The sequence below is a fragment of the Gobius niger genome (assembly GCF_951799975.1).
Source record: "Gobius niger genome assembly, chromosome: 5".
NCBI classification, from domain to species: Eukaryota; Metazoa; Chordata; class Actinopteri; order Gobiiformes; family Gobiidae; genus Gobius; species Gobius niger.
In genome coordinates, this window is record NC_136856.1 from 14,185,127 (window position 1) to 14,198,679 (window position 13,553).

Sequence of the window (13,553 nt, forward strand, 5' to 3'; positions counted from 1 at the left end):
GAGCATGGGAGAAAAAGTACTTGAGGAAAATATTAATTCATATTGATTTAACATAATCAGTCAAATATGGAAAAAAATCCTGGTACTTCCAAAGAATACATCATAACAAGGAATTAAAAACGAGACATTTTAATATTCAATACAAGACACAAAAAGTGCTTCAAAATTATAGTTCTTAACCTCCACCTGAAACATGCACATTATCTCCAGTTTGGCTTTACCCAAATCTGAAAGCTTCCTTAAAAAAAAAGTCGTGAAATATGAGACGAAAAAACGAGGATGAAAGAGCAAAAAATAGATGAAAAAGTGACAAAAATGTGATGAAAACATAACTAAAAAGCCACTAAAGAGAAACGGAAAAGTGACAAAAATGCGTGACGAGAACGCAACAAAAAATGCGGGGGGAATATTTCTTTAGATGAGTTCTGTTTGGTCTTAGCTTTCAAATGAGGCTTTACACTGGCTTATAGGCTGAAAACTTTTAGATTTGGGTAAAGCCGAACTGGAGAAAATGCACTCAGTTAAGTCGGGGGTTAATAGTGGAAGGAGGAATGCATGAAGTTGTAAAATCGGCTAAGAGTGTCTGGAAAAGCCTTTCATAAAACTTGCTTTTTCCATGACGCTCTAATATTTGCATGAGCTGACAGTGATTACTTCCTCTTCCCTATTTGCCTAAGTTTGAATATGGAGTCCAATGAGCTCACTGTGCACCACATCTCTCCATCACAGTGTCTATGACTTCATCTGGCCTCCCCTCATCTCTCTTAATCATATCTCCTTGATCGAATTACTGCGCAGCTTGTACGACACTCTGCATGTGACACACAATTAGCCACAATTAGCCGGGGCCAGGAGTGTCAACCGATTGGCCGCGGCATGCTTTTATACGGTGACATCTTCATCAATGACCCGGAGCTGTTTGCTTTGCCTGTGTGTGACACCTCTGTGTCTGTGAACAGGTTTATCCACCTCTGCTGTTTTACTTTGGCTTTCCATAATGTGTTATCCTATTGTCAGTAACAACAGGAAGTAACATACTGGCTGCACAGAACCAATGTGCTGAAACATTAATCCTGGGATAATGAATCTGTAGATATTTTTTTTTTTAAATTGCCAAGTCACTTTTTTTTATTCTGAAGTTCTTCTTTCTTGGTTGGGATATTGTGCGATATGTAGCAAAAAATAATGTCCTCTCGTGGATCAATAACACAATTCTTATTCTCATAGTTGATAAAGTTAGAGGAACAGGCCACCATTTTTCCATACTGAGATATGTTCTTACCTGAGCTTAGACGAGTTGATGCGTACTTGTCTGTCTTTTGTGCATGCCCTCGGACACGCAAACGACCAAAGATGTTGTTAGCATTTGGCCTCTCTCAGTATATTCCCATAGCTCCAAACTGGAGTGAAGTTGGAAGCGACCAAGCTCTTCCACGGGCACGCACAAAGATCGGACAGGTACGCATCAACTCATCTAAGCTCAGGTAAGAACATATCTCAGTACTAACACTGCATAAAAGTGCCATAGTTCTATACTGTTTAATGCAGTGGTGGTGTACTTTTGTATTGTCTGCAGATGGCACTTGGCTATTGCTAGTACACATCATCTTTTTTTTTTTTAGATTAATGTATGTTGCACATTGTCTCTGTCAAATAAACTAAAACTAAATTAAATTAAAACTAATATATACATAAATTTACATTTAGTGCAATTTATCAAATATAAAATGAGAACTCCTCTTAAAAATACTGTGCTTTGCTGTATGTTTATTACTAGAAGCCCATCTTAAGATTGTCGTCTATTTGATCCACAGTGTCTCAAATCATAGGAGTCATTTGAATCTGTGTTGTTAAAATTCAGACGTAAATTCTGTACCGTAGTGGCTCTCAAACATCTAAAATAGATCCAAATTGTATTGAATTATGTCTAAACTGGGCGTACGCTGTGTCCAAATGAGGGGAAAAAACGGTCAAAAAGCTATACACATGCTCATGGTTGACCAACTCTCTGATGATTTTACCTTTTTATGATCATGTTTTAATACTTTTAGTACTCATATCATGTAATGCATTGTCTTTCCTCTAATTTTGCTTATCAGTCACCGTCTCATGTGTAATTGTAAATTATTGTGCGACTATATGACTTTATAAGAAGCACGTTGGAAGTGCATGAAAGTCGTCTTTGTCATCAAAATACTTTGATGTGTTGCTTTGATGAGGCCATGTGCATCCGATGTGAAGAGCTGCACTCCAGATGCAGCATTGACAATACCACTATTCAGGCAAGCATCACCTCGCTAAGTTTTAATTTGACCTTTAATACAAATTTATAAAGTGAGTATTTCGTCTTTAGTGGCATCTATACGTTTTTTAAGTCCTTCTCTGTATTTTTGGTCCGTAATAAGAGCACATTTCCCTCAAAGAGACTGGGAGAGAGGAGGCTCTGTGTCTTTGCTGTGGAGCTTGATGCAAACAGAATATTAACAAGCCCAGGGTCAATCGCACAAAAGTTCCACAGTCTTAGTCTTAGTGCCTCCGAAAGGTCCCCAAAAATACTGCACACAGTGAAGCTCAGTGGGAGAGAAATGAACACTTTCTTAACCAAGTCGGCATGACACTATACACAATATTTTCATGAGCATTGCTGTGATTTATGTGACAATGCACTGGTCATGTTTTCTTTCTCATCTGCATGTTTCTCACAACATAGTTGTTGTTAGTTTAGTTTAGTTTAGCTCTAGTAGAGCTAAAACTAAGAGTTATTTCAAGGTATAAAAGCCCATAAATATTCTTAACCAGTGGAAACCGAATGTAGTATATTTTTACAATAACCTATGTGTCATTTTGTGTATTGATGTTCAAATCTCACACATTATTTATTATATCAACATTGAGGTGGAACATGCTCTTGTGTAATCAACGTGTCATTCAAGGTGGTATGGCCTAGCTGAGGGGGAAGAAAAACCTCTCATGATGTGAATCACAATTTTCCACTTATTGTTAGCAGTTTTCTGGCGGACCCTATACATACTTATCACGCACCAACAAAGTTAAGCCAAAATCAGGTCCATGTTTTATTTACAGCAAATTGTTCAGTAGAAGTGAAAAACAGCACTTGTTGCTAACATTAGCATATGTAGCACAAAGCTGTTAGCTTCCTGATTAACTTTGTCCTTTTTTTATTTATGTGTTAGTCAGAGACTGTCCTCCAATAGAAAACGACACAAGTGGTCGTTTGTCTTATCCCTGAATTACGACCATATAAGACGTCTACTAAAACAGCGCCCCCAAGCTCCCATTGAGGATATGTACATTACATTTAACCCAATTCAGAAACAACTTCATTTTACGTAGTTTATCTGAACAACTTTGATGATGATTCTAAAAGTCAAATGCAAAGAAATGAATCACAAACTTGCAAAATTAGCCCCAATTGCAAATAGCAGTCCCAGGTCTTCAGCCCTGCCACACCTGTGGAGGAACTGAACGTCCAGCTGTGTCAAAGGCTCTCCAAGCGCGCTCTGCGCTATTACGCATCACACCTCCCCAACCGCAGCAGCAGCCACAATTTACCGCTCTCATATTATATTATATTATATGGGTAGGCTAGGTTATCGCCATTTTACTCACAACAACAGCGACACCAAAGCATTACCATTGATGTCTTCGTGAGTCCTTCTTCTCCTCCATATGTGTCACTGCCAACTCCATAGCTCTCCTGTCCACTTCCATCGCTGTCCTCAAACGTCCTCGTGTTGTCAGACACTGTTGTCACCCGTACGTCCGCTTGTTCGGTGACCGCGGCGAGCCTCGGATCCGCACCGGGTTCCAGTGCATATGATGCGGGTAAACTCCTCTCGTCATCCCGGCAAAGTCGGGCATCGGCTCCGCTGCTGTTCTTCACAAAGTCCTGCGTCTCTTTCAGAGTTCCTCTTGAGAACTTGCAGCCAAATGTCCGTGATGAAACGGATGTGGTTGATTTCTCCGCAGTTTTGTCATTTAAGGACAAAATATATAAAACATTACAGCTGTGTTTAGCGCGCGGGTTTTTGAACTAGATTTGACGAACACTCGCTCCGTCCAATGAAAACACGTGAATCAGCTCGAGGGCGTTTGGGCAGGTGAGCCTGCGCCTCTGATTGGCTGAAGGGTCAGCTACGTCATAATGTCATATCCAGTAGTATGTCTTATCATCGTTAAATCATAAATAAACTGAAATAAACTGCTGTAAAGCATTTCCTCAGATGTCTGTGATTTATATGGACAATGTTACACATTTTAATATTTTTCTATTCAAAATAAATGTCTTGGTCATAATGATCATTCTACCCATATGTGTTTCTATGCATGACATAATGGGCTAAACACACGAGTGCAGATTAAAGGTTAAGATAATTTATGTCCTTCGACTGAAGCGAGCCGTCAGGAGCAGTGGGCAGGAGCGTGTAGCATCTGGGGACCCATCTCCAGATGTGGAGCCAGGCTGATGGTCAGAATCACCTGCTGGAGGATTCACCTAATGCACATGTGCTCTGGGACATTTTTTATGTTTTAAACAAATGTAATAGAGCCACTGCAGATGTGGCACTTTTTGTTCAGTGTGAATGTTTTGTCATGTCTGATTGTATGAACTGTGTGTGTAGATGAGCGGCACTGCAGCACAAGACTAACCCCTCTGGGGTGAATAACATATGTTGGGGTACAGGCAAACCACACTGAAAGGGAATTTAACCCAGGACCCTCTTGCTGTAAGGCCAGAGCACTAACCACTCAGCCACATGTGCCGCCCATCATGTAAATCATATAGGCTACTGTCAAGTGTGTTTTAATAAAATATAGAAATGTAAACATGACTTTATCAAATGGTAACATATGAGGGTGTTGCATTATGTCTGATCTGTTTTGTGCAGAGGAACATCATCATTGTTCCTATAATGTAAACATCTTATGAAGAGCTGCAGGGACAGATCTGCTTCATGGAGTTCTGGACAGTCAATTGTGTCCAGTTCTTTGGGTCCCTTTGTGAGGCAGTGTACAACACTGAGATGGTCTATTTTAATGGTCAAATGTACACACTAACTTTTATGTTACATTGACTGAGCTCCATTGACATCACATTTACATGATAAACCGACCCCCACGTGTATGTGCGAACCCTCACAGTCCAGATGACACGTGAGGGTTCACGTTTCATGAATACTATGAGAATTAGCTACGTTTTTATTTATTTGTTTTATTATTGTTGAAATACCACTTAGCCCCTTAGTAGAAGTTGTATGATGTAGGATGCATGATTAAGGTTTAATGTTGATATAGCAGAGACAAAACATAAAACAATGGTGAAAATGTGTAAATAATACCCCAGGAAAAAAAATCATAATTCTTATGATAATTAATACAGGTTTAGATTAATTGCGATTTGATTCATTGTCATTTTTCATCTCAAGTAACAGTAATAATACAAATAAATGAATAAATGGATCCCAGGAAGAATAGTTAATGCTGCGGTAAATACATACATAAATAAATAATAGATAATTAAGCATTTATAAATAAATAAATAAAATAAAATACATGAACTTTTTTCTTTTTGCTTTCCATCATTAAACTCTATACCATATACATCTTTTGCTATATTTTATTATTTTTTTCTACAAAAATTCTGCTTTAGTCTATATAAATCACAGGCATCAGAATAAATGCTCTACTGCAGTTTATTTTAGATTGTTTATAATATAATATAATTATTAAGACAAACTACTGGATATGACATCATGACGTACTAGCTGACCCTTCAGCCAATCAGAGGCGCAGGCTCACCTGCCCAAACGCCCTCGAGCTGATCCACGTGTTTTCATTGGACGGAGCGAGTGTTTGTCAAATCTAGTTCAAAAACCTGCGCGCTAAACACAGCTGTAATGTTTTATATGTTTATCCTTAAATGACGAAACTGCGGAGAAATCAACCACATCCGTTTCATCACGGACATTTGGCTGCAAGTTCTCAAGAGGAACTCTGAAAGAGACGCAGGACTTTGTGAAGAACAGCAGCGGAGCCGAGGCCCGACTTTGCCGGGATGACGAGAACAGTTTACCCGCATCATATGCACTGGAACCCGGCGCGGATCCGAGGCTCACCGCGGTCACCGGACAACCGGACGTACGGGTGACACGGAGTCTGACAACACGAGGATGTTTGAGGACAGCGATGGAAGTGGACAGATGAGCTTATGGCGTTGGCAGTGACGCATATGGAGGAGAAGAAAGACTCACGAAGACATCAATGGTAATGCTTTGGTATTGCTGTTGTTGTGTAAAATCACAAGTGAGCAGTTCGAAATGACTTGAGCGCACACAGCAGTCTGGCGTTAGCCAGGTTAGTTGTTGTGAGTAAAATGTCGATAACCTAGCCTACCCATATAACATAATATAACATGTGGCTGCTGCTGCGGTTGGGGAGGTGTGATGCGTAATAGCGCTTGGAGAGCCTTTGGCACCGCTGGACGTTCAGTTCCTCCACAGGTGTGGCAGGGCTGAAGACCTGGGACTGCTATTTGCCCTAACATATATTGCAATTGGGGCGAATTTTGCAAGTTTGTGATTCATTTCTTTGCGTTTGACTTTTGGAATCGTAGTCAAAGTTGGTCAATTACACTACGTAAAATAAAGTCGTTTCTGAATTGGGTTAAATGTAACATGCACTCAATGGGAGCTTGGGGGCGCTGTTTTAGTAGACGTCTTATATGGTCTAATTCAGGGATAAGACAAACGACCACTTGTGTCGTATGGATTTGAAGGACTTGCTGGAGAGTTGTCTGTTGAACCACTTTGCTCCTCTCCCTGTCTCTGTATATTTATTTAGTAGAAATAAAAATAATCATAATTCAGTTCAGTTTTTTCCCTTCTTTGTTTCCCTTAGCTTAGCACATGACTATATACATTCTAGCTTTAGCTACTGGAGACTTGATTTTAACTGTTTATGTCATGTAAATGTTTAATTTTTTTTTTTTTTTTTTTTTACAAATGTTATTGGTCAAAAACAACATTTCATTCGAACATGTTCACCTCATATCTGTAAACATCAGTAGGTGAAATATCACACAGACACAGACACAGACACACAAACAAAAAAACTATCATGCCCCAATATTTAGCAGAATCAGTGTCATAAGTCAAATTGTGTTGGACAACATTTATGATGAAACTTCATTCAAAACACCTTACAAAACAGTACAAATGGTGAAAACAAATAGCAATTGTCAGTCCTGAAAATGTGGTTGTCCTGGATGAGGTGATGTGAGTCAAAGTGATCTGTGTGAACGAGAGTCTGTTAGACCCTGGGGCTGTTTGTCTGCAGTCAGGCTCTGGTCACGAGGGTCACCACTTCTCACAGCTATTTATGTACGACCAGCATACAGTATGTCAGTGAGTACATGTTACTTTGGGTTGCATATTAACTCCTAGCATAAAAACAAAATGAGAAATAATAGAAGAAGAAAGAAAAAAAATCAAGCTTGAACAACTGCCCCAATACTTGCTCATGTTCCCCTTGTGTCCACTCACATTGATTGAGGTCCAGGGAGATGTTGATTGACCCATATAAAGTGAGCCAGTGGGTGATTTCCTTGGGGGGTGATGATTTCTGGGGTGTATGTGTGTGTTGGCGGGCACACATGCGTGCCTTAATCGATGTCTGTCCTACTAAAGGTATGACCCCATTTGAAGAGAGCGAATCTGGGGTAACTGCACATCCACAGTTTGGATGGCTTGGGGGGGATTAAGCCTTTACATTGTGAACATTAGTGTTGACTAAGCGTCAATTGATGTGTGTGTATATATATATATATATATATATATATATATACATTTGTCAGTTTTGTCAACAAAATAGTTGTTTTTTTTCTGACAAAACCTAAACAAGGATGAATGAAAAAAGTAAGTAAGTAAGTTATTGATATGTTAAATTGACAACATTTCCGGATATTTTCAATCAAACCATACATATGCAATGTCCCTGGAACAAGCCTGGTCCTTTGTACATTTGTTAAAAGGTGAACAAAGCCATCCAATATGAACAATACAATTTGCAACACTTTTGGATTGGCTAAATTGCTAGAAGACAATTACAATAAAAGATGTTGCTTGCTCTTATATTATTTCACTTCCTTATTGGAAATGGACATAGGATGTAATATATTTACTATATGAAGAGTTAAGTTATCAAAAAACTTATTTATTCCTACAAGCATCTGGAACTCATTTTCTGAAGTGACATTGATTAAGTGGAAGCTCTGAAGTTACAGAATGAAAGGGTGCAGGGTAATGTGTGAACGACAATAATCAATACGTGGAGCTGAGGGCGGCCATTTTCTCCTGAAGTGAGACAACGAAATGCTGAGCTGCACAGAGCCAACCCCCCCCGAAATACTCTCACCATCACAAAGCACCTATTGGAGGAGATGACGTCACCCTCCAGCTTGGTTTCCACGGTTACACGTACCTCCTGCTAACACAAAATCTGCAGCCGTGCCCAAATTCCCTTGATTCCCCCCGTCTTTGTGTCTGTCTCCTTTTCTGTCTGATTTTCTTTTTCCTGCATACTCCAACTTTAGTCCTTATGCATTTTGTCCACAGATTTGTCAAGGATGCTTATTCATCACACAACAAACCATGACTTTGAAGACAATTAGGTGGTGACAGCGATAACAGGTCAAGCTTATAAACGTGGTGGTCCGTGACTTGCATCTCGTTGGTAAAGGGCACTGTTTAAGCTGAGCAACAGTGATATGTTTTTGCACTGAGGGACAGTGACAGTAAGGTCAGAGCGCCATTAAGAGACATCTGCAGTGAGTGTGGGGTAAACATGCTGGTATTAAAGACTATTGTATACTGCTGTATTAGAATAAGCAGCTTACAGTCCTCATGTCGATTACTGCTGCTGCTGCTGCTTCTTTGTGTTGAAGAGACACTGTTTTCTATCCACAAAAGCGTTCCTATTTCTTTCTCTGCATTATTTATACAAGAATAAACGCAAAGTCTTTGTTTAGAGCAGCAATGATAAGGGTGGAATTTCTATGTATGTTTTATGTTAATTTTAAAAGATGTATTATTAGTTGTCATTGAGTGCTGTTGTACACAGACGTTATGTTAATATGTAGCAGTCTAGCACTAAACTAATGTACATTTCCTACATTGGAAACAAATCTACTGTGAAATGTAGTTGTGCTGTCATGAATATTTTTAAGAATAATAATCCAACAAAGACGCTGAAGATTCAACTTAAATAGAGAGGGAATGGTTTCTTCCTGAAGCCGCAGCACATGAACATATATAACAATCTCAGATATCACAATGCAAGATTCTGCGTTTCGAAAAACTAGGTCACCGTGTACTCTTTTGTGGGCATTACTTGCTCTTTTCCCACATTACCCCTCCATTTTGTGATTGTGTGTGCGTTTTCCTCCATGTTGGAAAAAAAAAAAAAGGAGGAGGGGAGCGGCTGGGATGGAGGAGGTTTCCATGGAAACTGTGAGTCTGTCTCTCACCGGCATGATGTTGTGTGGTTGCCCGAGCGTAGCATCACAGCGCAACACATGAATATTTGAGCTTTATGGACAGTGGCACAGTGTCTGCTTTGTGCGCCCTCCACCTGAGACCTATGAATAAATCGCAAGGCGAACTTAGGGGAGATATACTGGGTTATGGGACAGGTTTTGGAGGAAAATGCGAGGGCGGGGCTGCTTTCATTTTGCGGAGAGTGCACATATCTGGGTTGGCAGTGAGGGAAATGGATGGGAGGACAATAATAGAGCCTTGCTGGGAGGGGGATGAAAGCGTTTTTTTTGCAAGGAAAGACTTTGGTGTGCTGACTAAAATGCATAATAGATGGTGGGAGGATGGAGTGAGACATAAAATGGAAAAAGCCATGAGAGCAGTAAACTGGGGCACTGGAGCTTGTCTCTCCCCCTCCTCTATCTTCTCTCTTCCCTCAGCATCCTGCAGCATTTTATAATTAATCCACTAGAGCTATATCCTCTGCCTGCTGTTAATGCATACACTCAACACAACTATGATGATTCATGCAGATTATTGCTCTCACTATAGACCGTCTCCAAATGACACGTTTTGTTACATTAAGGCTTTTAGATTTGATTGAGAGACTCTTTTGCACAAGTTTGACAAGACAATTTATAAAAAATAGACTAGATTAGAATGGCATTCCAGCACAATCTATGATTCAGTTCATCTCTACACGGTGACATTTTCAAATCTTATCCCTCGCCTTAACTAGTTACCTGCTATCCACCACATGTGAGGTGTGTTTTACTCACAAATCTCACAGATCTTAAACAGAATATCAGAAACGATAAGGTCTTAGCTTTCAAATGAGGCGCTGCACCGGTGTATAGACTGTAAACAAAAACGCAACCAAAAAGCAATGACAACACGTACAAAAACACTACCAAAACACGAGAAAAAAAGCTATGGAAAAGCAATGAAAAACACGTAGAAATAAACAACGACATCGCGACAAAAAAGGTACAAAACACGACAAAAGAGTGATGAAAGATCAACAAAAAAATTGTTAAAAATGCATCAAAAATGTGACATAAAAATAGCGACAATGCAACAAAAAAGCTTAGATCCGTTTTGTTGCTCTTTTATTATCTGTCCAGCATCAAAACTGAATCTTCCCCCATACCCTTTCCCTTCCTGAACTCTGGCCTGGGTTTTGGTGAGTTCCTGTCTCAGTGCCTAATGCGTTTCGCACATGTCCCGCAGGCCCCTGTGTTCAGCCTGTGGACATGCAGACCGCAGCCGGGACGTCCCATACACTCAGACATTCCCATCGTTCCCCTGTTTGTTAATAAAGCTTGTGAGGCCTCGTATTACTCCCCGGATATTTCACAAATATGCAGCCTTCTCATCTATTCACGTAGGGTTTTTCTTTCTTTTTTGATTTATAGCTTGAACTGCTTTACATTCTCTCTTTGCCACAGGAATTTGCCCTCAGTGGTTTGTTCAAAACCTCAATCAAATCATAACATAATGTAGAGGGTTTATACTCTAAAAATGTAATGAAAGGAAATAAAAATCACAGTTAAATGACCCCAATCAAAAGAAATCATGCGCTGAAAACAATTTTTGATGACTGCTATACTCTGCTGAGAGGAAATGGTACAGCTAAATTTAGATGATTGTGGTTTGACGTTTAAGGGAAATGTGAGCCATAGATTTTGTATGTGGGTACTTTGAAGCTATAAAGTCTTGGCACTGCTTTGAACATTTGATGATTAGGTCCAATAGTTTGCACATAGTGTGAGTAAAGGAAAACCATGTCTTTCCTCAGCGTGGATGGGGAGGTACAGGAAAAGAGCTTTAAACGATGCGAAATGTATATGACAGCAGTTTGTTGAAAACATGGTGATGGCAACATTAGCATATATAAAAAAATCCATGAATAACACATCGCTTCACTTCCTGAGTTAAATAGAAACTGACCAAGCACAACTGGTTCAACCGGAAACATTTCATCATGATCACAAACTTCCTGACAGTGACTGGGGTTATCGCATGTCCTGATCCGTGTAGTATTGTGGCGGTTACATTTCTGACGCTCCTCTGTGTTCTGGTGTGTGGGTCCGAGCGCTTGAGGAGGGGCTTCATGCTGCATGCTTGTCAGCTTGAAAAATCCAAGGAGCAGCTGCGACCATTTCAGACACTCTGCACCTGTCGCTGAGGCGCTGGGTGGCGTGCCTCCGGTGTGTCTGATCATGTGACCACTTCTGTCCAGAAAACATGCACAGTGCAGGGATTCATGTATGATGACGTTTTCCACTTGTGTATGATGCTTTGCAGTTTCAAATAATGATTTCACATTATTTATCACATGTTTTGTATGTTCTAACAGGGATTCACCAGACATAAAAAAAAAGTGAAACAAATAATCAATGTAATGTCCAAACAGATCTATTGTCTAAATAAGCAGCATCAGATGGACACGTGGACCCCGGGTGTCCCCCGTCCTTAGAACCTCCTACCCGGCATGGACAAACTCAAACACCCTGTGGGAGAATTCAGAAACCTCAGGGAGAATCACAAGAAGCAGAGATCCACTCGCATGGACGGACAGGCTATAGATAGACCCTTGGCTGATGGGAGTCTCTCGGCAGATAGGGCCGATAGGTTGGAGCTTTAGATCTTCGTGTTCAGTCTCTGTTAGAAAATAAATGAATGACTACAAAATCATTTAAAAGTTGATCAGACTAACAATTAAAATGATCTAAACAAGGACAGATCAATCACTGAATTTAAGTCCCAACTCACTCACTCCATGGGTAAAGGTAAATTATTTTATTTAACCAGGAAAGTCCCACTTGAACTTCACAATAGTTATGTGCCCACGCATTTTAGCTCTTTCCCCCTTGCTTACCTGTTTTTTCACCATTTAAGTCCCTCCCCTTTTTTATTAGTGGTTTTCGATTGGCTGCCTGGAGCCTGCCCTTATAGGTGCGTCTCTCTCTCACTCTGTTTGGCTCCACCCAGCCTGTGCACACCTGGGCTCTGCAGCATGGTGCAGGCCACACCATGGCTGCTTAGTTTTTTTGGTTTCGCTCCTGTTTTGACCTGATGTCACGGCTGTTCTGTTTTCATATTTTCTTTAACAAAGGTTTAGTTTTTAGGGTTTTTACCTTTAGTTTGGATGTGTGCACCGACTTCTACAGCTCCAGTGCCACACCTTTTTGTTCTGTTTGGCCGGCTCACCAGGTCCACCTTTCAGTTGTTTCTTTGGGTTCAAAATATAATAAAATAATAAAATAAATATACATGATATTGTATTCCCTTTGTTTCCGGTGTCCTATATATATATGTTTGTCCTCCAGGGCATGATAACAATCTCTTTTTCAGAAGAGTGCTGGCCCCAGAGAAGAGCATGTTCCCCCTGTTTCGCCCTGTTTTTAGCAGCAGGGGAAACCCGAGTACTCACAAGAAATCTACACAGTTACAAGAAAGATCTGCAAACTCCACTTGGCCGGGGAATTGAACCTCGGACCGACTTGCTGAAGGATATTTTGAGTACAAGAGAAAACCACCCAGGCATGGTAAGAACATGCAAACTTTAGCAGACTCGTTTTGCAGTGAGGCAGGAGGGCTAAGCTCATATTTTTTCCCCATTTCATTTATTCATTGAATTCAATGGGACAAGGCACATTCATGAACAGACAACTAGTGCTGTAAATATGCCGGGTTTAGCTCAGAGCTTGTGTGCTTCCACAGGTGACGAGAGATTAACAAGTCTTTGAAAAACAAATCGAACTGGGGTGTGGCAGCAATAATCCCAGAGGAGGATTTGAAGGTTTCTCACAGCAGGAGTGATGAAACGTCTTAGATAGAATGGGCATGGTGTTAGTGTGGACAGTGGGGGAATGTGCAGTTAATATTAAGCATTGGGGATCTACTCCACTGTACTCAGACAGAGTGGAGGGGATCATGGAAGCTCCTAAACTGCAGCAGATGGAGGTGACTGATCCCCTTGTAACACTACATTATCTC